The sequence below is a fragment of the Lissotriton vulgaris genome, chromosome 11, assembly GCF_964263255.1.
Source record: "Lissotriton vulgaris chromosome 11, aLisVul1.2, whole genome shotgun sequence".
NCBI classification, from domain to species: Eukaryota; Metazoa; Chordata; class Amphibia; order Caudata; family Salamandridae; genus Lissotriton; species Lissotriton vulgaris.
This window is the reverse complement of record NC_141699.1, coordinates 116265630-116292210: the sequence shown is the minus strand read 5'-3', so window position 1 is coordinate 116292210 and position 26581 is coordinate 116265630.

The window sequence follows — 26581 nt, the reverse complement described above, 5'->3', positions numbered from 1 at the left end:
TGCCACCCCTTTTACACCCTTTCCGATTTCCCCGCTGTTTCTGCCTTCCTCTGCACCTGTCTCTGTTCCTTCTTCGATCTGTTTACTGCCGATTGGAATGTACTAATGGTGGGAAGATGGGTTTTTACAGTTGGGAACCACCAAATGTTTCTGTACTTATGTTCCGGACCTCGAATACATCAAAGTGACCCCTCTCGGGGATAATTATGGGAACCAAGTTGTAAACCTTTGTGTACCATGTTAACCTATGAGAGAAATGTGTATAAAAAGGAGCGATCCACAGTAGCGAATGGAATCAGATCCCGCGAACATACCGACTGTGTACTTCACGTGATTTCTGTGTTCCCTGCAGTAAATAAACCCCGAATCTTTGACGCCGAAGGAAGTGTCCCGTGTCTCTGTCATTTGTACGCCGGAACAGGTAACCCACGAAGGTTTCAGGTGTTGTCCCCTGGCACCGCTGGGTCCTAAATAACCCAGTCCTTCAGGACATAGCAAATATCGAATTGGAACTGGAACAGGAGGTCACTTGCGCTACACTACATGCTCTGCAACTTAAACTGCTAGAGTACAGAGCGTTGGTTACTGAAAGTGCTAAGACCCTAAGCCGAGAACAACAGGGACGTCTATATGATGTAGGTGATAAAGCGGGTAAACTGATTGCTTGGCTAGAAAAGAGAGATGGCGCAGATCGGGTTGTTCCTGAGATTGAAAATGCAGGGGGTGATCGTATAGTTGATCCACAAGGGATAGTGGTAGGCTTTGCAGATTATTTCCGTGATGTGTATACTTCCGTCTCAGATAGGTCAGAGGCAGATTCGTGCTAGTTGCTCAGGGATATTCAACTTCCCTGTCTGGCTGAAGAGGATCGCGATTTTATGGCTAGCAAGCTTACCGTGGATGAGATAGCTTTGGCGGTGCGCTCTTTGAACTCTGGGAAAGCAATGGGTCCCAATGGTCTTCTGATTGAGTTATATAAGCTGCGACCAGACAGGATTGCCCCGTTTCTGAGAGATATGTTTTTGGAAGCTCGAGAATGCGGGGTCCTGCCTCTAGACCAGAGTGTGGCCTCGATAGTGGTTATACCCAAGGACGGGAAGCCTAGATCTTGTTGTGTTTTATACAGGCCGATTTCGTTACTAAATGCGGAGCCTAAGATATTGGCTAAAGTGTTGTCCAATAGGTTGATCAAGGTTATTAGTGAACTGGTACAACCCGATCAGTCTGGCTTTATTCCCCATAGGAATACTGCATTAAATCTGCATAGATTGCACAGAGTTCTTCCTAGGGCACACACCTTACGAGAACCAGCAGTACTAGCGTCACTTGACGCTACAATGGCTTTTGACACGGTGGAGTGGCCATATTTGTGGGCTGTTTTGGGTAAGTTTGGCTTTGGTCCTGAGTTTATTGGCTGGGTGAAACTCCTGTATACAGATCCTCTTGCCCAGGTTGTCGTAAACAATCGGGTCTCAGCGCTATTTTGTCTTGGGCGGGGCACTAGATAGGGATGTCCGCTATCTCCCCTTCTGTTCTCATTGGCATTAGAGCCCCAGGCGGCTTGGATCTGCTGGGAGCCCTCGATAAAGGGTATCCGTTGGTCCCCGCAATTTGAGGATCAAATTTCTTTATCTGCCGACGACATACTACTTTATTTGACTTCCCCCAGGAAATCCCTTAACGTTGTCTGTGATGTTTTAGCCTCCTATGGTAGAAACTCTGGGTTGATAATAAATTGGACGAAATCCTATCTCTACGTGTTATACGGCGAGGTTCTCGACCTGCCGTGTAATTGTCCTATACAGAGAGCTAGAGACAGATTTAAATATCTTGGAAACTATATTACTCTTGATCCCAAGGTTCGACATGCTAAGAACCTTCTTCCTCCGCTGACTCGCTTGAAAAGTGATGTTACGAGCTGGAAGAAACTCCCACTTTCGCTATTAGGACGTGCTGCCCTAATTAAAATGATGTATTTGCCACGGTTCATTTATGCTCTTCAAAATACTATGGATGTGGTACCGGCTAGATACTTTCGGGAGGTGGAGGGATTGCAGCGTAGTCTGCTTTGGAACGGTCGATCACGTATAGCACTGGCTAAGTTGACTCTCCCATTGTATGATGGGGGAATTGCTCTCCCTGACATTAAAAGATACTATTGGGTGGCGCAATTGCGAGCTATAAATCATGGCACTTATGGGTCTAATACGGATCCAGGCTATGCAATGGATAGATGGCTACTCCCTGGTGGTGATTACAACAGAGCGCTTTATACTAGATCTGTGGAGAAAAGTTTAACGGGCCCAACTAGAGTAGCAGTACGTATATAGCATCATGTTACCTGTTCTTTGGGATGGAGGAATCGTTTGACGTTGGCTACTCCGTTATTTGGTTCGGAAATGCTAGGTCTGTTGTGGAACACAAAAGGGTTTGACAAATGGGACTTGATAGGGATCTCTACTGTGGGCGATGTTTGGGCGAAGGGTAAAATGAAGTCATTTGTGGAACTACAAACCGAGTATGATTTGAATGGAACCGAATATTTCCGCTGTGTGCAGGTGCACCATTCCCTGAAATCAATATCCCCTGAAGGGGAGGTTATACCTGAGTCATCCCCATTAGAAGATCGAATATAAGATGGGTACTTACCAGATAGGACCATCTCACTCATTTATAAAAAAAATGGTAAATCATAGAATTGACCTCCTGACAGATTTAAGGAATAAGTGGATGCAGGAGGGTATTGAACTAGACGATGAAGACTGGCAGTCGGCGATATCTTCCCCGAAGGAAGTCGCTATTCCGGCCAGATTGAGACTTGTCCAATTGAAAATTTTGCATAGGATCTATGTCACCGGTCCCCGTATGGTTGCAATGGGGTTCTCGCAAGATGGCTTGTGTAAGCGCGGATGCGGCAGGGTGGGAACGTTTTTCCATATACTGTGGGAATGTCGAGATATGGTGGAGTACTGGAACGGGGTACATGATGCAATGCATGAGGTAACAAATGTGCGGCTCTTACCAGAAGCTAGGAGATGTTTATTGAATGTTTGGGAGCCCACAGACCTCAACGTTGCGCAAACTCAATGGGTTACTCTTGGGAATATGTTTGCAAAGCGTAATATTGCTCAGTTATGGGGGTCTGCGAGGCCTCCTACTATTGACAAGTGGAAAGAAAGTATGGACTGGTGTATGTTCCGTGAAAAAACTGTCTATCTGGATCGAGGCCGCCCTCGAAAATGGAACAGTATTTGGGGACCTTGGAACCAATATAGAGGAAACATTTGTACACCACCTGCAATCGTTGAGCTGGATTCTACTCTTTCCCCCTGATCCCTACGTGGAAAACTGCCTTTTAATTGTACCTCGTGCTCTTTCCCCCCCTTCCCCCTATCACCGTAATGTTGGTACTGGTACTGTACTTGTGAATGACCCTCCTCTACCATATGCACTGATGTAATTTGATGATGCCTTTTGTTAATAAAAAGAAATATAAAAAAAAAGTTTGTCTTAAGACAAACTTAAGACACACTTAAGACAGACTTAAGACAAACTTAAAACAGACTTAAGACAGACTTAAGACAAATTCCTAACTTAAGTCTGTCTTAAGTCTGTCTTAAGTCTGTCTTAAGTTTGTCTTAAGACAAACTTGAGACAAAATCCTAACTTCTGTGAATACCAAAAGTAGTAAGGGGCATATTATCAAGGGGGTTTATCTCCGCTTTTTTGGCTTTAAAAGCCAAGAAAGCGGAGATAAAATTATCTCCCTATTACCAAGCTGTCGCTAACACCAGTTAGTGACAGCTAATAAAAGATAGCGACCATCTTGGGCCCCGCTTTGCATGTCAGTGATATTTATCACTAATGACATGCAAAGTGGGCGTGCCAAGATGTTAGCGACTGGAAACAGTCCCTAACATCGCTATCTCCTATTACCAACTTTTGGAGATATCCGCGCTAAGCGCGAATATCTCCAAAAGCTAACACCTGCCCTGAGCAGTTCTTAGCCATGTTATCCAATGGGAGGTGGATAACATGGCTAAGAGCATTTGCTCGATAATGCATGAATATCGCTGACTTTTCAGCGATATTCATGCATTGCGGCCGTTTTTTTTATCGCATTTGCGATAAACCTTGCTAATAGCAAGGTTTATCTGCGATAAAAATCGCCGATTTGCGGCGATAAGTTTTGTCTCTAAACAAGTTAGAGACAAAAATTATCGCTAGTTGTTGGTAATATGCCCCTAAGTTCATTCTGTGAATACCAAAAGTAGTAAGTGCATTCTGTGAATACCAAAATAGTAGTAAGTTTAGGATTGAGTCTTAAGTTCATTCTGTGAATCGGGCCCTTAGTCACAAAAGTGACAGATACACCATGTGCCTTATTATAAGGGATATAGATCAAGACAATAACCTCTCAGGCTTAGAGTGCTGCATACATTGTATGAAAAATGAAGCAGGGGACTCGCACCCCCCCGGCGACCCTGATCGGAGGCAGACGGACGGAGGGCGCCCGTGGCCGGGCTGGCAGCAACTGTGAGTAGTGGCCCTCCCCGCCCCCCCCCCCCCCCCCCCCGGGCCCGCTGATCAGTGACAATACCGGTGCGGTGGCGCAGGACGCTGTGGGTCCTCGCGCCTCCTAGAGGGGCAACGCGGGTTCACAGGAGACCCTGGTCGGCGGAGGCTGGGGGGGCTGTTCCTGGGGGTAGTGGCTGAAGTCTGTCCCTATTTTTTCATCTGCCGCTAGATCCTACCGGAGAGATTTCCTTCGGGACTCCTTTCCTGGGGGCCGGCGACCCTAGTGGCCCTGATACACCCAGACAATCATGACCAGGGGAGGTAGCGGCTCCACCAAGCAGGTGACCATCGACAAATTTACTGGTCCCGGTGGGGGCCCTGGATCGTCGGGGAGTGGTCCATCTGGAGGAGGGCCGGACAATGCAGCCCTAATGGCGGCCATAACCCAGTCCAGAGACATGCTGGACGCCAAGATAGTGGCAGTTGGTGCAGATGTGACCCTGTTGCGCCAGGATCTTAGAAACGCAGTGGCACGGATCACAGAAGCCGAGTCCAGGGTATCGGTGGTGGAAGAGGATGTAAATGCCCTTAAGAAGAGAATGGCGGCGATGGAAACCGCGCAGCGGACCACGGCGCTCCGTGTAGAGGATGCTGAAGGGCGGGCACGGCGTAATAACCTCCGTTTTCTTGGCTTTCCGGAGCGCTGTGCCAAGGGCAATATGGAACAATTTCTCACACGGTGGCTGGAGTCATGGATGCCCCCAGGGTCGCTATCTGCCTGTTTTATTGTCGAAAGAGCGCACCGTGCCCTGACGCAAAGGCCGCCTGAGGGCGAGCGGCCTAGGGCGGTAATCGCTAGGCTGTTGAATTACCACGACAGGGACGCTATACTGAGGGAAGCCAGAACTAAGGAAACCCTCCTGTATGAAAACCAAAAAATCATGATTTTCCCTGACTATACTAGACTCGTGCAGCAACAGCGCCATTCTTTCGTGGCGGCTAAAGCTAAGTTGAGAGGTCTTAAGCTACAATACTCCCTGCTGTACCCAGCGCGCCTGAGAGTGATATTCCAATCACGGACATTGTTCTTTGATACCCCGGAAGACCTCTTTAAGTGGACGGATGAAACGGTGCAGGTCAGACCGAATTCTCAGCCAGGACTACATCCGGGCACCCCAGAGGGTTCACCACGGGTGCAAAGAGACCAAATGGCAAGGAACGGGCGATCCAAACGCTCCAAATCACGCAGGCGTGCGGCCTCGATGGATGGCGCACATGACACTGGGAGAACCGAAGATTCAGAGCAGTCTGGAATGGATCACTGAAGTCTTCGGAGCCTTGGCTCCATTTCTTGCTAGCAATGCTGTGACTCCTGGCTGAGTGCGCCGAGTTGCTTGAGACCTTTGACTCGCTGACTATATTGCAGCTCTGAGATAATACTGCTTCGGTTTCCTAATTGTGGGAAGAGTTTTGGTGGAGTGGGGGACTTGGGGACTACGAGATAGGGGCTACCACTCTCCCAGTTGTGAGTGGGACGTCAAGGGGAGGGGGGTGTGTTTACTGTTTTCTCTTTTTGGGATGTTGGGATCCATTGGTATGGGTAGGCCCGGGCCCTCTGTTTTGGTCTCGAGACTACCCATGCCGCGACAGGTACTTCATGGTTCATTGAGGTATAGGGTGGGGGGTGGCGGGAGATGGGCAGACGGGGGGGTGACTGCTGAGTTGGGGAAGGGGACTGTTGTAGATTGTGGGACGAAGGGGTTGGTAGTTATTCTTGGGGTAGTTCGTGAAATGCATGTGTGTACCGAGATGATGCTTTGTGTGGTGTGCGGTGGGTGGAGCGGACCTAAGGGGCTTTCATGGTGGACTTCAATTGACTATGGCTGAATCGACTCATCGACTCCCAGTAGACTCTATGCGGGTGATTACGTGGAATGTCAGGGGGTTGCTAGACAAGATTAAACGTGGGGCGGTGTTACGATAGGGGAAAAGAGAAGCTGCAGATGTATTATTGCTCCAAGAAACGCACATGATGGGCACAAAGGCGCTGGGTCTGCAGAGGTTTGGTTATCAGCAGATCTTCCATGCAGGGTTCTCCAGGGGATCCAGGGGGGTGGCCATATTGATACACCGCAGGATGGCATATGTACACGAGAAGCAGTGGGTGGATCCTCAGGGCCGGTACTTGTTTGTTAAGGGTATGGTGGGCACGGAGCCCGTGGTGTTTGGGAGTATATACGCCCCCCCTCCCCTGCAGTGGGCCCTGGCCGAGCGGCTGTTTGCAGTGTGGGAAGATGTCTCTGGATCACTGGCAGTGATTGGGGGTGATTGGAATGACGTGATGGACGTGAGTGTGGATCGCCGGAGACGTCAAGAAGTGACCGAGACCACCCCCCCCTCCCTTCCACCCACCAGATTGCATGCAATGAGTGAGGGGCTAGGCTGGGTGGATGCTTGGCGACATATACACCCTGTGACCCGTGAATATACGTATGTCTCAGCAGTACATGGCTCGTTCTCGCGATTGGATTGTATGTTTCTACCTAGAGAATACTTGTGCAGGGTGAAGGGCGCAGACATCTTGCCGAGGGGCCTGTCCGACCACTCCCCAGTTTCAGTTAAAATAGATCTACTTCAGAGACGGCAGCCGTTTAGATGGAGGATGTCCGCGTGGCATCTCCTGAAACCGGCATATACTAAGCATTTGCGAGAAACCATAGACCATTACTGGCGGGAGAACCTAGTGGAGGGTGCCGACATAGGTGTGGTGTGGGAGGCCATGAAACCTACCATACGGGGAGTCGATATCACATGGTGCTCAGCGGCCCGCCGGCAGCGTCGAGAACATACTACAGAGGCGGCTGCCCGAGTGGCGACCCTGGAACATGAACACAGCGCTGGAGGTGATGAGGTGGGTCTGCGGCTGCTCCTGCAGGCACAGCAATCGTACGCGTCCCTGTTGCTGGATGAGGCCAAACAGGCGTGGCTGGCCACAAGGAGTAGAGTGTATCAATGGGGGGACAAGTCGTGCTCAATGCTCCATAGATTATGCCAGCACAACTTCCAGCCCCTCGTGCTGCCGGGTCTCACGAACGACAACGGGGAAGTCATGACCGACCCGAACGAGTTGGCGGCGAGCTTCGCCACATACTTTGCAGATCAGTATGCCCCGTGCGACCAATTGCCTGAGGGCGACTTGGCCCGCTTCTTCGCGGAGTTCCCGCCAGTACCAGTGTCGGACGAGACCAGGGAGGCCCTGGATGCACCCCTCACGGCGGAGGAACTGGGAGACGCATTGGGGCAACTCAATGCCGGTAAGGCCCCTGGACCAAATGGCTACCCGTGTGAATTTTTTAAGAAATTTCATGTGCAGTTGGGACCACACTATCGCCGAGTGCTGGAAGCGGCCCGCACACGGGGTATGCTGCCCCCAGACTGGTGCCATGCGGAAATAGTGGTCTTTCAGAAGCCTGGTAGACCCCCAAATAGCCATGATTCGTATAAGACCCATCTCCTTAATTAATATTGAGGCTAAGATATTGGCCAAGGCTCTGGCGAACCGTCTGGCTCCGCATATTACGGATTTAGTCCACTCAGGCAGGCTTTATGCCCCACAGGGCAACGCGACATAATATCCGACGCGCACAGGCGGCGATCGACGCGGTTGGGGCCTTGGGGGACCAGGCGGCGTTGTTGCTGGCAGATATCAACAAGGCCTTTGACTCGGTTGGCTGGTCGTACCTATTTACATAACTATCTTGGCTCAACCTTGGCCCGGTCTTCCTGTCTTATATAAGGCTCCTCTACACTGATATCACAGCCTCGGTGCGGGTCGCCGGGGCGGTATCAGAGTCATTCTGCATAGGCCGAGGGACCAGGCAGGGCTGCCCTCTCTCCCCCTATCTATTTGCACTGGCCATGGAGCCCCTGGCGGCGAGAGTGCGCCGGGATGCACAGGTACGAGGCTTTGTATGGAATGCTACTCTGTCGGATAAGATTGCGTTATACGCGGATGATGTCCTCTTTTTCCTTACAGATTTGCAGCGCTCGGGCCCTCGTGTCTTGGAGATCATGCACCTGTTTGGGGAGGCCTCGGGCTTATATCTCAACCTACATAAGTCCACCCTGTGGGTGCTGTCAGGAGACCCGGTGATAGACCCCTGGTCCTCGGGACTACGAGTGGCCACAATTGGGCTGAAATACCTTGGGGTGTTTCTCTCGAACTCGGTTGACACTGCTTGGGAGCATAACCTGCTGCCCGTCTGGGAACGAGTTCAGACAGACGTCAAAACTTGGTCTCGAATGCCCCTGACAATCTTTGGCCGCTCTGCCATCTTTAAGATGGTGGCGCTCCCGCGCCTACTCTACCAGTTGCAGAACCATCCGTATCCTATCCCACCTCGGTGGTTTAAACAGGTTAACTCAGTGCTGGGTCGCTTTCTTTGGGCGGGAGGTGCCGCCAGGGTGGCGCTGCGCACATGTTTTTTGTCCACCTACTGTGGAGGCCTGGCCACCTCAGATCTGCTGTCGTATTACCAGGCTGCTCATCTCCTCATTCTGAACGAATGGTGGTATGGTGACGGTGGGGATCCGGCCTATGCCCTAGAGCGTGCCTTGATGGGCGATAACTCGCTCCACACCATCTTATACTCACCCCGACTGCGTAGTTCGCTGCCGAGGGTTACTAAACTTGTATTTGCTATATGGCGACAGGCCTTGCGTCGCGTGGGCTGGTGGGGCAGATTGACCGCAGAAACGCCTTTATGGCGGAACGGTATGCTACCTGAACTCTCTAAATTATCGGGCTTCGATGGCTGGGATGCAATAGGTATCTCGCAGTTGGGTCAGGTGATGTCTGGAACGACGCTCAAATCCTTTCAGACCCTTAGTACCGAATTCGATATGCCCCAATCTCAGTTTTTCCGATACCTACAATTCCGACATGCGCTAATGCCCAGTCTCGCTGACCTTGACTCACTCCCTGACTTTAGCCCGATCGAAGCGAAGGTCTTCATGGGTGATCTTGGGGACAAAAAAGTATCGCGCATTTACCAAACAATGGTCACCCACTGCTCCTCCACTCTTCTTCCGCTGAAGACGACCTGGGAGGCTGATATCGGCCCCTTGGACGAGGATGACTGGCGAGAGGCCTTAGAATCCCCGAGGGGAGCGGCTATCGCAATGCGATTTCGACTCATACAATTCAAGATTCTCCATAGAGCATACTATACCCTAGAGCGTCTGTGGAAGGCAGGCCTGATTGGGTCCCCGGAGTGTCTGCGGTGTGGGGCTGAGGTGGGTACGTTACTTCACACAATGTGGTCGTGCCCTAGGTTGGTTGGCTTCTGGAGGGGTGTTTGGGGATGTCTGTCTGAGGTGCTGGGCTGGACCCTCCCCCGTACTCACCGTCTGGGTCTGTTGCATGTCCTGGAAGGGGTTGGTGGTAATATCTATAAGCGGCACTTGCTCCTCCTGGGGCTAGTGGTAGCCAAAAGAGACCTGGCCCGAGCATGGAAGAATGTGAGGCCCCCCCCCCTGAATGCATGGAAGGCTGGTATAGACTTCTGTATGGGCCTGGAGAGACCTATATTTGAGGCGCGAGGATGCCCCCGCAAGCACTTTAAAATATGGAAGAGGTGGGCAGACTACAGAGGTCTGACACTAGACCCCCCAGCGGAGCAAGAGGAAGATCTTTAGCCCCGTATGGTCTGGCAAAACCCAATACCCACACACACGTTAACCACGTCAAAAGTTTACGTCAATGCAGTTAGTACGCACATGCATGGGGTTAGGGTGGGTTCCTGGGTGGGATCGGGGAGTTGGGTAGGTAGATAGCGGAATAAGATGAAGGTGGAGTAACTGTTTCCTGATTTCCTTGATTGCATTACCTCCTTGCTTGGACACTCAGTTGAATGTTGCGATTGTATCAAAATGTCTGGTGGTATAGTCCTGATTGTGGGCTGCCACTCTATTTCATGTGCTCATCTTTATCAATAAACTTGTTGTGAAAAAAAAAATGAAGCAGGGAAATATGGGTAGTTTCCAAGTTCAGGTGGAGAGCAGCTCACTTATATGGAACACCCTACAACTACATCAACACTCTGAATCAGCTCACCACAAATGTCTATTTTTCTAGCAGAGTTTTTAAGCATAGGATTAGCACAGTGCCATCCATGCCAAGCTAGAAAGTGCCAAAGTCTTTTGTCATTTCTACAGCTCAGTCTTTAAGCATATGATTAGCTACTGCTATCCATGCCAAGCTGAAAAGTGCAAAAGCCTTTTACCACTCCGAGCACAGTATTACAGCTTTGGATTGGCAAAATACCACCCAAACCAACCTGGAATGAATAAAAGCTACCCCTGACACATGTGTTTCACTCTCATTAGAGCTCATCAGGGAGGTATAGCTTTGTCCCGAAACAAGGGAGCACCCGGTATAAGTCAAGACACTACACTTTTGGGCTCCGTTAAACTTAAGAACAAAACTTAAGTTGGACTGACACAAAAGTGTAACATTACTACTCGTAAATGCCCTTTGTGTATACTAAAAGTCGTAAAGTTAGACTTTTGTCTCAGTTTACCTTTGTAAATTGGGCCCCAAGATTTTAGGTCTCAGTAAAACTTAAGACAAAAAACTTAAGTTTAACTGAGACAAAAGTCTAACTTTACTACTTATAAATGCCATTTGTGAATACAGAAAGTCGTAAAGTTAGACTTTCATCTCAGTTTACCTTTGTGAATCGGGCCCAGTATTGGTAGATTAATGCTTATCACATTTTTCCCATCTCAGTACTAGCTGCTTCTTGGTGAAACTCAATCCTGCAGAAATTACTAAGTGAACCTACTTTCCTGAAGTTTAGGAAAAATCTTCAAACATTACTGTTCTCCTCTTAACCTATTAAGGTCCATGTAGGTTGTTATTCAGTGCCTAGGAACCTTTCAGCGCTAGTGTGCCATCATGCAAGAACCATAATAATACCGTCAATAATAATCTTTTGGGTTCAATAAATGGCAGGTTCATGTTGGCACATCAGTTATTTTCTAGATGGATTGAATATGGTGAACATATAGTGTCTCAAACAATAATGCTAAAAAAAACACTATCTGCAAATGAGGAAATAAGTGCAGTACTCCGCACAGTGGGGTCTCACTATCTCGATTTAGTATGTTTGAAAAATAAACCCTTGCAGCATCATTTTCATGTGCATGTGCACCCGCCGGTGTCTTCTTTCGTGTTAAAAAATGTCTATCAATGTTTCTGGTTATTGTGTTTACTACTGCTTTTGGTTTTCATTAACTTTGCACAGTCGCTGATGGGAGTTCAGTAAATGTGAATGGTTTAAGACATTGATACACTCAGTAAAAGCGCATATATGCCAGGATAATCAAGGTATCACTTGGTATAAGTGTTTATATATCGCTTACTATCCCTGATTAGGTGCTGAAGCACTTTGCAAATGGGTAGCCAAAAACCCTATTTCAGATACTGAAATCTTTCACCAGCCCTAGGGCCTGTGAAAATCCTGAGACCTCTTCTCAAGCCCTTTGTGACGACATCGCCAAGTACTTCACAAATATGTCTGTCTTAAATATGACTTATCCAACACCCACTCCAAGTTGCTAGTCCTGGGTGACTTCAACCTATGGCAGGGGGGTCCTGCAGACGGAGCATTCTCGTCTCTCTGCCAGACTCTTGCTGATATCCAACTACAGAAACTGGTCTGCTCGGCGACACATAGGGGCGGTCACGTTTTGGATTTGATCTTCGCTGACGGCGATTCGGCAGTGATCAATGATATCTTAGACCAATGCTGGACCGATCACGCGCTTGTGGCGTTTTCTCTATGCCTCGGGGACTACTCCTCTGACGGCGCTGGGGTAGGACTCGCGAAATGGGGCAGATCTTGGTCCCGACTGCTCAGCTCATCTCCTAGGCCCTCCCTAATACCTGCTAACTTCCGCCTGAGTAACTCGGTGGAGGAAAGCTATTCCTCGTTTTGCCGGTCGATTACTGACACGCTTGACAAGGTTGTGCCCCTCCGTAAATCCAGAGGGAGAGTGAACAGGGCTTTTCCGTGGTACACGTAAGAGCTACGACAATTGAAGTTGAATTGTAAACGCGCCGAGAGAGTGTGGAGGAAGCAGTACTCCGCCTCGGCAAAAAACTTGTATAGGCTCGCTTTGCGCGACTACAAGGCCCAGATCAAAAGGGCCAAAACGACCTTCTTCGAAGCTTCCTTGACGCAGGCGTCTAATAAATCCCAAGCCCTGTTCAAAATTGTCAGGGACTTGTCCCATCCTGTCTGTGCGGCCAATACGGTTCGCGCATCGCAGGCACTCTGCGACTCACTGGTTATGGCCTTTGAGGAGAAGACTGCTAAGATCTTGAAGGGCCTTATGCACCCTTCACCCACTACCTGCGGCTCGGGAGCTCCGGTTGGCTCGCTCAGTCGACCCCAGCCAATTCATTCTAGCACTGGTCTGGGAGCTCCGATCGTGCCATCCAGTCGACCCCGGGCGTGTGCCCTTTCCCCAAGAGGGTCGGAATTGGCAGCCCTGTCTGACCTGCCCAGTCGACCCCGGAATGATGCCTCCGGCTTGAATCTGGGAGCTCCGGGCAGCTCACCCAGCTGACCCCAGCCGACTGGCTCTGTTTGCACCCTGGGACCCCTGGGCGTGGGAGCTCCGGTGGGCCTGCCCAGTCGACCCCAGACGGGTGGTGATGACCTGTGTCTGGGAGCTCCGGGCAGCCCTTCCAGTCGACCCCAGCTCGACGCCCCTGACCTTAGTTTGGGAGCTCCGGTTACCCCCCCCAGTCGACCCCAACTAAGGTTTTTTCCTGCCCCCTCCTTTGAGGAATTTTGTAAGGTGACACATTTGGTGTCCTCGGGGTCCCCGCTTGATCCACTGCCCCCTAAATTCTGGAAGGCTTTCCACGCAGACCTTTTCCGGCCTTTGTTTTTGATCTGTCTCCAATCCTTGGAATCGGCATCGGTGCGAGAATGCTGGAAATTAGCAGTAGTGTCCCCTCTGCTTAAAAAGCCCACCTTGGACCCTGCCTGTCTCTCTAACTACAGGCCTATATCCTTGCTCCCTTTTCCTATCAAGATCCTGGAAAAGTGGGTGACTCGTTCTCTCTCAGGTTTCCTGGAAAACATCTGCTGGCTCGATGAGGACCAGTTTGGCTTCCGCCCCGGTCACGGGACGGAGTCCGCGCTGGTGACCGTGCTGGACAATCTTCGTTCGCGTGTCGACAGTGGTCGGGCAGCCTTTTTAGTGCTGCTCGACATGTCGGCCGCGTTCGACACGGTCTGCCATCGTACCCTTGTCAGGAGACTGGAGGAGTGTGGGGTCACTGAGGGGGCAAGAGACTGGCTGACATCCTATCTTGAGGGCAGGCAGCAGTTGGTTTCACTTCCACCATTTACCTCTGAGCCAAGGAGGGTAGGACAGGGGGCCCCACAGGGCTCGGCCATCAGCCCTATACTTTTTAACTTGTACCTCCGTCCCTTAGTCCAGCTAATAAAATCTTTTGGTGTCTCGGCATTCAATTATGCCGACGACACCCAGTTGGTCTTTTCACTGGAGGGGCACAATGCGGTCTCGCTGGACACTTTCCATCGTTGCATGGCAGCCACAGCAGACTGGCTACGAGCTAATTCCCTGCAATTTAATAGCTCCAAGACGGAGGTACTCCATTGCTCCACCGACAGGGTTCCGCGGGCACTCCCAGACAACTTTTGGCCCAGTACCTTTCTTGAGCCAGTACTGGCGGCGGAATCAGCCCGTAATTTAGGGGTGATTTTTGGCTCTAACCTACAGCTTGACATACATGTTAATAAAACCACCTCTACCTGTATGATGCTGCTGCGCATGTTGCGCAAGGTTCTGCCCCTTCTCCCTGCCTAAGCAAGGCCGGAAGTAGTTTGTGGAACTATATTAAGTCGCCTCGACTACTGTAATGGGCTTCTTTTGGAGGCCCCAAAAAATCTGACCGGTAAGCTACAGCGGGTGTAGAACATGGCCGCCAAGCTGGCTCTCTCCCGCCCTAGGTCCAGTTCCTCCACTCTTGCCTTAAGAGACCTCCATTGGCTCCCGGTTCATCTGCGGGTACAATACAAGGCTGCTTGCCTTGTGTTTAAAGCTGTTCACCAACAGGGCCCTATCCCTCTGCAAAAAATGTTTGCATGGTACTCTGCATCGCGTCCCCTCCGCTCCTCCTCCGCGCATCTTCTTGTGGTTACGAGGTTTCACCTAGTGAGGATGGGTGGCCGCTCCTTTAGTGTCGCAGCGGCCAAATTCTGGAACTCCCTGCCACTCTCTCTGAGAAGCCACAAGGACTACCTTCCTTTCCGAAAAGCGCTAAAAACCCACCTATTTCCAAAATTGCCCTGAGTTGCTAAAGTCTATGGTTCTTGATCAAAGCGCCAGGATGCCCTTCGGGTGACAGGTTTGCGCTCAATAAATACACTAAATAATAAATAAAATTGACCTTATCTATGATAAGATCGCTCCCTCTGGAGGGCAACTACTGATCCCACCCCATCCTTTCCCTTATGCTTATACCTCTCCTCAATTGCTAGAAAGCTTTCCCCCTATGGCAAATGAGGTGGCAGCAGCTTTACTCCATTCGGTTAAATCTATCTCTCCCCTGGATGTTATCCCAGCAAAAGTAGCCCCTCAATCTCCAGCGAACTCTCAGCTTCTGTAAGTACTATCCTCAACCTTTCCATGAAAGAGGGCCATCTTCCACATGATTGGAAGGCGGCACAGGTCATCCCCATTCGGAAAAATACTAAGGCTTCCATGGAAGAACTTTCCAATCTCCGGTCTATCTCCCTCTTACCCCATTTAAGCAAAAATCTCAGAAAAATATATTAATCAACATCTTTCCACCCATGTTGAAAACAACAACTGTCTGGACCTCTCTCAATCTGGTTTTAGGCCCAACTACAGCACGGACCTGACCCTACTAGAGGTCATGGATAACATCAGAATGACCGTAGATAGTGACCATCCTTGTTCTGGTGGACCTCTCTGCAGCATTCGACACGGTTTCACACCAGATTATGCTTAGGAGATTGAAGGAGATTGGATTTAGCAGAATTGCATTACAGTGGATGACCAGCTTCCTGTCCGACCGCACTCAGACCATCAATTTAGGACCCTTCCGTTCTAAGACAACGGAACTGACCAAGGGTGTCCCTCAGGGCTCTTGTTTGAGCCCTACTTTGTTCAACATCTACATTGCACCCTTGGACAACCTTCTAAGACCCTGTGGTTTCCTGCCTATATCCTATGCTGATGACACCCAGCTTCTTTTCTCCTTCAATAAATCTTTCTCATCAGCTTTTTCCATTTTCTCTGAAGGAGTGACTACTATTGCAGATTGGATGAAAAGCAATTTTATACAACTTAACGCAGGAAAAACTGAGATAATGCTTTTTGGAGATTCCTCTCTTCTCTCGTCCCCGGATTGGTGGCCGGTAGCCCTTGGCCCTTCCCCTAAACCCAAAGCCCTAGTCAAAAACCTAGGCATTCACCTTGATCATGCCTTAACACTAAAGGAGCATGCTGCCCACACTGCTAGCACTTGCTTCAATGTGCTGGGCCTGCTACAACAAGTTTTCCCTTCTTTTGCCAGACTATACTCGGAAAACTCTCATTCAGACCATGTTCATGAGCCCTCTTGACTATTGTAATGTTCTCCTGGTCTCTACGAATGAGTCATCTCTAAGCAGGTTACAGGTGATTCAGAACACTACTGCGAGACTCATCACAAACTCTCAGTCCTAAACCCCTTCCTTTCCCTTGCTACAAAAACTCCACTGGCTCCCTATTTGCAGTTGTGTCCAGTTCAAGGTTTGTTGCACAGTCTACAAAGCCTTGTACAAAATTGTCTCTTCCTATATCTCTAGTAAGATCAACACTTATACCCCCTCTAGGACTCTCAGGTCTTGGAGCAAATCACGTCTTCATGTCCCCAGAGTTAGGAAAGCCGGTCTAGGTGGGAAATCTTTCTCCTACCTCGCTCCCCTGTACTGGACCCTGCTCCCCATACACCTGAGGCAATGGCCTGATTATCTGCGCTTCAGGAAACTTCTCAAGGCCTCCTTGTTTTAACATCTTCCTCAGCCTGCCAGCAGCTCCAACCAAAATACAGAGATACCCCTCCGGGGGTGATTCAGGCACTCTACAAAACCAATAAATAAATTAAATAAATAAATAGCACAAGACTCCAGGGAAGCCCAGTGTTAGTGGTTAGTTAAGTAAAAGAGCTGTAGTAAGTGTAGTTTCCATTCAATGTCATATTTGTTTTATGCAGATTAGCACGAGATTGTGCAGTTTCCCTATGTGATGTAAACTCATGTGCTTGAGTTAGTAGGATGTTTCACACTATTAATAAATTTTGCATATGGGTAGTAGATTCTCACACTGTTTAAAATCAGGCACATGGATAATATAGTGTCTTGCCATTTGTGCAAAGTTGTACCTACTTCTAAGACATTTATGTCTCTACTTCAACTCAAGAATCCCCCCAGACTCTGGGGCAGATTTACGAGCCCCTTGCAACATGCTTATGACACTGTTGCGTCACTTCTGTGAAACTATGCACCACTAAGTGACAGATTTACAAGGTGACGCATCTAGTGAGATGCATCACGTTGTAAAGCCCTGTGCTACATTACACCTGCGTCAGGTATAATGTATGCAGGGTAGGCGTTCCGTTGCAAGGAAGCCCTGTAAAAGTGACTCAGTGAAATCTACAACATTTCACTGAGTCACTTTTACGTCCATGCTGCGTCAAAACCTGCTTGAAGCAGGCATAAAGAGTGATGCAGCATGTTAGGTATAGGGTTCCCCTGAGCATTGCTGGAGTTACAATAACTAAACAAGTTAGTGGTGGTCCAAGCACCAAGTTATATTAAGGATCTTGGGAACTAATGCCACAGGCTGGTTCATTCCCTTCAGTCAATTCTCTCTCAGACAGGCACCATATCAAGGGCCTTATTTGTCTCCTCGTCCAGTAAACTACAGATTCATCAATTATAAGGAATCCACTGCGACTGAAACAAGTGCATTTTTTCAGATCAAACCTTGAGAAAGTTACAGCAAGTAATGAAACACGTGTCGGCTGCCATCTATTGTCATCACTTGGGAGGTTCTAGGAACAGACCCTCCACATGGCGACTGTACCTTTGTTGTATTAATTACATTTCAGTTGCTTAAGAACATTGTTAAGTATCTTTGATCTGAATTTTTTATTTACGATTGTCATTTAGCAGTGAAACACATCATATAATGTCATCTTGCATTAAACACAGATTTCTGTGCTATCTATGCTTTCTAATTTATATTTTCGGTGAGTTGGTAGTTGGTGATACTCTACTAGTGTATTTAGGCCATAAGCCCAAGACTTGGGAAAAAATATATGTACTTAAATTGTTAGAGTGCCGAGGAACAATCATCTATTGAATTAGCATTGCTGGAGTTACGTCGCGCTTGCAACAAGACTCCAGCAATGCGCATCCTTTACGGCAGAAGATGCAACACGCATCTGGCTATCCTTGCGCCACGGTGCGCCGCATTGTAAATGCAACACATCCGTGGTGGCGCACGGTTATTCCTGCTAGTCGCATCTTTACAGGGATCACTGACAGAATTTCGACCTCATAAATATCGACCTACTCAAATATCGAGTCAACAATATCGAGGGCCAGAATATCGACATCCTATCTACAACATGGTAAGTACAAAAATATCGAAAAAATAATATAGATGTAAAAAATATTGATGTTAAAAATATCGTTTTTTTTTCTTTTAATATATAAATGTAAAATTAAGTATATAACACTAATAAATTAAATCTACATATTTAAAAGTATCTAATAATGTTTTAAATTAATAAATAATACATATATATTAATAATACATTAATTAACTATATACAGTAAATATATAATATATATGTACTGAACAATAAGTATTAATAATTATTTTAATAATTTATAAATTAATAAAATATATTCTAAATTACTAATACATTTACAAATATAAAAAAATTACATAAATAAAATGTAACTAATATAAAAAATAAAATAAACATTTAATTTTTTTACAATTAATTATATAAAACGTTGGATAGCGTAAGGGTAAAAATTACTATTCCCACTCCAGAGAGTGCAACAGTAGGGAAAGCGTTTGATAGCGTACGGGTAAAATTACTATTCCAACTCCAGAGAGTGCAACAGTAGGTAAAGCGTTGGATAGCGTACGGGTAAAAATTACTATTCCCACTCCAGAGAGTGCAAGAGTAGGGAAAACGTTGGATAGCATAGGGGTAAAAATTACTATTCCCACTCCAGAGAGTGCAACAGTAGGCAAAGCGTTGGATAGCGTAGGGGTAAAAATTACTATTCCCACTCCAGAGAGTGCAACAGTAGGGAAAGCATTGGATAGCGTAGGGGTAAACATTACTATTCCCACTCCAGAGAGTGCAACAGTAAGGAAAGCGTTGGATAGCGTAGGAGTAAAAATTACTATTCCCACTCCAGAGAGTGCAACAGTAGGGAAAGCGTTGGATAGCGTAGGGGTAAAAATTACTATTCCCACTCCAGAGAGTGCAACAGTAGGGAAAGCGTTGGATAGCGTAGGAGTAAAAATTACTATTCCCACTCCAGAGAGTGCAACAGTAGGGAAAGCGTTGGATAGCGTAGGGGTAAAAATTACTATTCCCACTCCAGAGAGTGCAACAGTAGGGAAAGCGTTGGATAGCGTAGGGGTAAAAATTACTATTCCCACTCCAGAGAGTGCAACAGTAGGGAAAGCGTTGGATAGTATAAGGGTTAAAATAGCATACTTATAAATAAACGATTTTTGTAATTATAAAAAAATAAACAAATAAATAAATATAAACCATATACAATACCTATACATAATTATAAAATACATGCTTAGCAAAGTATATTTAACCTAAAATAAATTAAAAATAATACCATTTATTAATATTTAATTGCCAATTAATAATTAATTAACAATTATATTATTAACAATACAATTAGTTTTAATACATTATTAATTAATTAAATTTACATTTCTTCCCACCATATTTCCCTATAAAACCACTACCCACAACATAACACATTTATCCATTTATGAAGTAAAGAAAAATAATTAGCAAATAATTAAAATTAATTAACTATTAATTAAAATTAATTACCAATTAATTAAATTTATTTTATAATTCCTACTAATTATTAAATAAATAACCATAATTAAATTACTTCCCACCCTATTCCCCTATAAACCCACATCCCGCTACACAACATATATATCAATTAATCAATTAATTTAATTTTTTTTCCAATTAATTAATAATAATTAGCAATTAATTATAATTAATTAATAAATCCTACTAATGATTAATCAACTTAACATAATTACATTTCTTCACACCCTATTCCTCTATAAACCCACAACCCGCTACTGAACATATATATCAATTAATAAATTAATTAAAATTATTTTCCTATTATTTTCAAATAATTACCAATTAATTATAATTTATTAATAAATCCTACTAATTAATAATCAATTTACCATAATTAAATTACTTCCCACCCTATTCCCCTATAAACCCACAACCCGCTCCGGTACTAAAACATACAATTTTCTTATAAATTAATTTATTATTATATAAAATTAATACACATATAATAGCAATTATTTTAAATACTTAAGTTAAACATATAACACATACATAATAAAAAACTATAAAATAATACAAATATCGATATTAGTGTCATCGAAATTAGTAACATCGATATATATGCTATCGATATTACTAACTTCGATATTACTTACATCGATATTAAGAATTTCGATATCACTTACCTTAGGGTCGATATTCTGTCCAACGATTTTCTTGACTTCGATATTATGCTCCTTCGATATTTCTGACTCGATTTTATGGTAGGTCAATATTTCCAACTCGATATTTTGTCTGTGTACCGTAATAGTTTACTACCTGGATGAGGCAAACTGGAGTTTATTTCTCTGCTCCCTATTTTGTATGCAGCCCTGCAACCAGGAAACCAGGGGGCATATTAACAAGGAACAGGGAAAATTAATGCTAAGGGCGCTTAGCTTTAATTTTTTTAATGCCCGCTATCGCTGGATAATATCGCCTGGTTATCGCGTTATTAACAACGCTAACCGCCTAGGTGATAAAAAATCCAGCGATAGCGGCATTTTGGGAGGTTATCGCTGGTAATGCAGCAATAAAACTACAAGGATAGGGATATCCTTGTTGATAGCCCATGGTGGACTTAGCCATTTTATCCACCTCCCATTGGATTACATGGCTACGTTTGAAAATTAGCAGACATAAAAAAGCAGCGTTAACTGTGGTTAGCGCTGCTTTTTTTGTCTCTAACAGGGTTAGCGTGGAGCTTGATAATAGGAGAAATGTCGTTTAGCAACATTTCTCCTATTATTTTGCTCTGGAACGCCCACTTTGCATCTCATTAGAGATGCAAAGGGAAGCGTAGTGAAAAAGGGTGCTAACATGCGATTTTGCATTTAGCACCCTGTTGTTGATAGGGCAATATTTTTATCTCAGCTTCTTTGGCTTTTAAAGCCAAAAAAGCGGATATAAAGCCATTGTTAATATGCCCCCATGTTCGCCTGGAATATCATTTTTCAGTCTTAGCAGATGTGCCTGATTACTCTTTGCCCCACAACACACAACATCGAACCAGCCTGTAGCTTCTCTTTTCGAGACTTTGACATGTTTAGAGAACCCGTAACCTAACTTGGGTATCATACTGGAAAGAATTCACTGGAAGGGGCTGCAATCTCTGTATCCAGAGAGGTTCTTCTAAATCTTCAAGAAATAGGGATTATGATGCATAATTAAAGGGTATTTGAAGAACCATGGTTTTTGCATCCCATTTTATTTGCTTTGGTTATTCGAGCACTTGTATAGCAGACATTTAACATATTTCTGGCTCCTTCAAGCAGTTCTCAAAGTTGCATTCAGCACGAAGAGTTAATACTTATTCATCGTGATCACTTCCGCCCTTTTTTAGATCTAATAATCTTAGACAATTTCGTTCCTGGACCCTGGTGTAATCTCATCTATTGATTTTGCTCCTCGGTGGAAAGTACCGTGTGCTGGTGCATCCGAAGGGAATCTGCCGGCCGAAGGCAGCAGTCCTCAGACCTTGTTTTACCAGTAAGTCTAAAAATGGGTTCCCCTGCATACTTGCATATTCAGCTTCGTTTATAATAGTGTCACTTTCGAACATGTCCTTAAATAAAGCAAAGACATGGTCCAAGAGGGTATTCAAGCCTCCCATAACAAGAAGCCATCTATCCGCTTGTAGACCGGCTCGCACAAGACGTGGATAAGAAACAAAGGGGCATATGTATCATTGAAATTCGCATTCGCAAAGGCCGAAATTCGCCGAATTTCGGCCTTTGCGAATGCGAATTCTCAATATGGTATGTATTAAGCAAATGTGGTTCAAAATAAGGAATCGCACAATTTGCGATTCCTTATTTTGTGATTGCATGTAAGGAATCGCACAATGTGCGATTCCTTAAATGCAATGTATCATGCAAAAAAATATTGCTAATTGTACCTAAGGAATCGCAAATTACCACCAACTTCAAGTTGGTGGTAAGTTGCGAATTCCTTTCAAAAAGCAATTGTTTTAAAAACAAAAGGTGCCATGTGACGCTCATACATGCCCTTAGGGCATGTATGTGCGCCATATCCGCACACATGTCATTTTCAGGGGTGCCGCAGGGTGTCCTTTGGACACCCCTGCACCCTTGCGAATATTCTCAATTTGCGATTAGCAAATTGCTAATCGCAAATTTCCCCTTCATTCCTATGGGCCTCCTGGCCCATAGAAATGAATGGGAAATGATTCCTTAATTGCGATTAGCAATTTGCTAATCGCAATTAAGGAATCTTAAGAAATCGCTAAAAAGATGCTGATTTCTACATACATACCATTTTGCGATTCTCAAATAGCGATTAGCAAAAAATCGCTACTTGAGAATCGCAAAATGCTATTTTGATACATATCGCCCAAAATAACTTTTGTAGCACTTCAGACTGTCTACCGAATGTGTCTGCTGATTTTAAACATGAATCCTTGGATTTCATCCTCCACTGATCTGTAAAATCAAAGGCCTGCAAATCATCATTAGCTGACAGCTGGCAGGAATAAAACACGTTGTATGGCTAATCTTTTGTTGATCGGCGGCTTCACAATTCATTTTCCTAATAGTGGAGTGAGGGCTTGTAGTATTATTACTGTATATAGTTTACATATTCTGTGCTGAAGCCCTTTGAATCACACTTTGAATGCAGGTCCTGCTTCCATTGATGATTTTGAAGTCTGGTGCCCCTATGGATATGAATGACTATGAAGTCTCATTGGGGGCAGGAAACATGCCACTTGCGGAAGAAGCTAGCTGACCCCCTGAAGGAGCCTAGCTGAACCGCTGAATGAGCTAGCTGACCCCCTGAAGGAGGGAGCTGGCCCCTGAAGGAGTCAGGTGACCCCCTGAAGGAGCTAGCTGACCCCCAGCAGGAGCTAGCTGACCCCCTGAAGAAGCCAAGTGACCCCCCAAAGGAGCTAGCTGGCCCCCTGAAGGAGGGAGCTGCCCCCTGAAGGATTCAAGTGACCCCCTGAAGGAGCTAGCTGACCCCCTGAAGGAGCTAGCTGACTCCCCGCAGGAGCTAGCTGAACCCCTGAAGGAGCTAGCTGACCCCCTGAAGAAGCCAAGTGATCCCCTAAAGGAGCTAGCTGGCCCCCTGAAGGAGGGAGCTGGCCCCTGAAGGATTCAGGTGACCCCCTGAAGGAGCTAGCTGACTCCCTGCAGGAGCTAGCTGAACCCCTGAAGGAGCTAGCTGACCCCCTGAGAGAGCTAGCTGACCCCTGAACGAGGGAGCTGCCCCCTGAAGGAGTCAGGTGAACCCTGAAGGAGCTAGCTGACCCCTGAAGGCACTAGCTGACTCCCTGCAGGAACTAGCTGACCCCCTGAAGGAGCCAGGTGACCCCTAAAGGAGCTAGCTGGCCCCTTGAAGCAGCTAGTTGACTCCCTGAAGGAGACAGCTGACCCTTGAAGGAGCTGAGGTACCGGGTTTTTAGGGACCCGGCGGTGCCAGGGGGAACACCCAGAGACCTCTTGAGTCCTTCCTGTTTTGGACCACAGAAACACAGAGTCTTCTAGGTGATGTCAAGGATCGAGTTTTATTGGCTGCAACCAAGTAAAAGCGTCCTAGAAGTACAACAGCACGGTGTGTATATTCTCAGGAGACTGTTCGTTTTTACAGAACCAGCCTTCGCCTTTTATACAAAAATATCGGCTTCAGGCAAGAATTCCTAGTTTTACAGTTTGGTCATATAAATATTTCTATTACAAAGAGAAAGCAAAGTCATGATGACAATCCCACATTTCAGTTTGTCCAGTTCGCAATAGATTACCCAGCAAGGCCCAGAACTTGAATGAATGAATGAAATGAGTTTTATCATGCGCATACTTTGTCCAATGTATCAAACTTCCATCAGATATCGACGAACCCCCAATAAAATCGGGCACCTCCTCATTGTAAAACAGACCATAAAGAAGAAACAGGGACAGGTGTGTGTGTGATAAAACATGGCTTGTATGCGATGAACGGTTTATGGCATGTTGTGCTTTGATGCTAATCTCGCTCGGCCATTGGGATGAGGACTGCCCGAACAGGTTTGGCTTGAGGCAGTGGAGTCAGCTCGCCCAGGTCAAAGAGGAGTCAGGAAAGGTGTGCGTGTCCTTTTGGATCGAATTCGGCCTTGGACAATTGACTATGTAAGGGCAACCACAAGATGGATGCAGCTCACAAAATGGAACCCGAGGGTTCAAGACAGAAACTACGATTTTAAGGTGATTGCATCACTCGATCATGACGCAAATGCATAGGTATAGTGTCCTCATCATTACCGGTCTGCCGATACCAAATTCGTCATGGTATGATGATATTTTTGACACGAGTGTAGAGCTTCGGTACCATACCATAGTCGGGTCCAAAATTCAGGACCACAGACCCTCCTTTTGGCCTTATATAGGCAATAACTCATGCTAATCTGAGACCAAATCTGTATTCCTGAAGTCATGGAGATGCTGCTGTAGCATCATCCTGTTGCTTAGTTCGTCTCTTGACACAGGCTTCCTTACACATGATGTAGCACAGAGGCCACATATTGCAGGAGCGCACTGTACACACAAGCAGAACATGAACAGAATGGCTAAGACCAACCAATGAATATCAGAGTTTTCCATCCCCAGGCAGATATCAGTTCCCAGAACCACCCCAGCAAGGACCAGTCTCCTTTGTCCACATGAATGGACTCAGAGATCTTATGCAGTTTGGAGATGGCTTGGTATACTCAAATCAAATCAAATCAAAATAGCTTTATTCGATTTTTACACATGAAAATCATAAAAGCACAATTTAATACAACATAAAATTAGATTAAAAACTCAGGTATAAAACATAAAAGGATAAGTTACGAAAGTGTTTATACTGATCGAGAGTAGCTTACAGAAAATAAATCAGTTCATGGACGCTCTGCACCTTACTACAAATTTCAAGAAACTGGCAGCTGCAGTAATCGTGAGTTCATCCTCAAGCATGTATAGTTTGAGTAAGGCTGGCCTGCATTGTCTTAAGCCCCATAACTTCAGGAGTGGGAGTAGATGTTTCTTTCTTCCCCAGTCATAAAATTTGCAGAACAAAACAACGTGTATGTTGGACTGCTTAGAAACGTTGTCGCAAGGACAAACCACCAAGTCGGCAGACCAATCATTTATGGTAGGAAATGTTAACAGACGGTATAAGCAGTCCGTCCTCATCCTTGTTAACAGCATTCTCGTGTAGGTCGAAAGAGTCGGGGAAAGATAAAGGGGAATGCCTGCATCATGGAGTAAAAGATTATGGTGGACAATCGTTGATTTGTTTCCTTCAAGGTAGGAACGCCTATCCTCGAGCAGGCCTAGACAACGGGCCTTAAGGTCCTTTTTCGAGATTGTTAGGCACGAAGTAGGATTATCATACAGATCAGCTAGACCAAGTGAAGTTAAAAATTTCTTGACGTAGACAAGCCAGGGTATTTTCCTTGAGTCTGTTAAAGCCATGCAGTCCTTGATTACATCTCGATTGAGGACTGTCTTTTCCGAGGACCATATTTTGTGCCATAGCAGGATTGGTGTGGACTTGATTATGTCAGAAATGTGTGCCCGGGCAAGCTCGTTGTGGCAGACTGTGGTAGAGATGGAACGAGGGACAGCCAGCAGATATCTCAGGAATGCGTTCTCGCTGGTTTGTATCTCTCGGCAGTCCGCCACGCCCCAGATTCCAGCACCGTATATTGCTGTGGAGACGCATTTGGCTGCATAAATGTTCAGCAAAATCCCAACCGGTTTCCCACCTAGTTTTGTTGTAAATGTCTTTAGGGCTCCAATTTGTCTGATGAAAGCCAGATTGCGAGTGTGAATGGCTGCGTTCCATGTCCCTTTATTATTAAAATATACACCCAAATAGCTAAAAGTTTTCGTGAGGCTTATCTTTGTTGCATTTATAAAGGTGTTACATGAAATGTTCTTTTTGTTACTGCAGCACATAGTGAAGGTTTTGCTCACATTGATCTTAAGGCCTCTCGAGCCCATGAATGTGGAAAAGGCTGACAACGCTTTTTGTAATCCTAGTTGAGTCCTGGACATAATGACGGCGTCGTCCGCGTATAAAAGGATTGGGACTGCATGGCCATTTATTTTAGGATAGTCGACGTCCAATTTCGCCAGACAATCAGCAACACTATTAATATAAAGATTAAAAAGAAAAGGGGCGAGGATGCAACCCTGCCTGACCCCCTTTCTAATGGGAAATTTTTGTGTGCAGGTTCCGTCCTTTCCATAACGGACCTTGGCCCCGGCTCCTCGATACAGTTCCATGATGAAGGCAAGTATATTTGGATCGACTCCCAGGTCTGTGAGGGTAGACCAA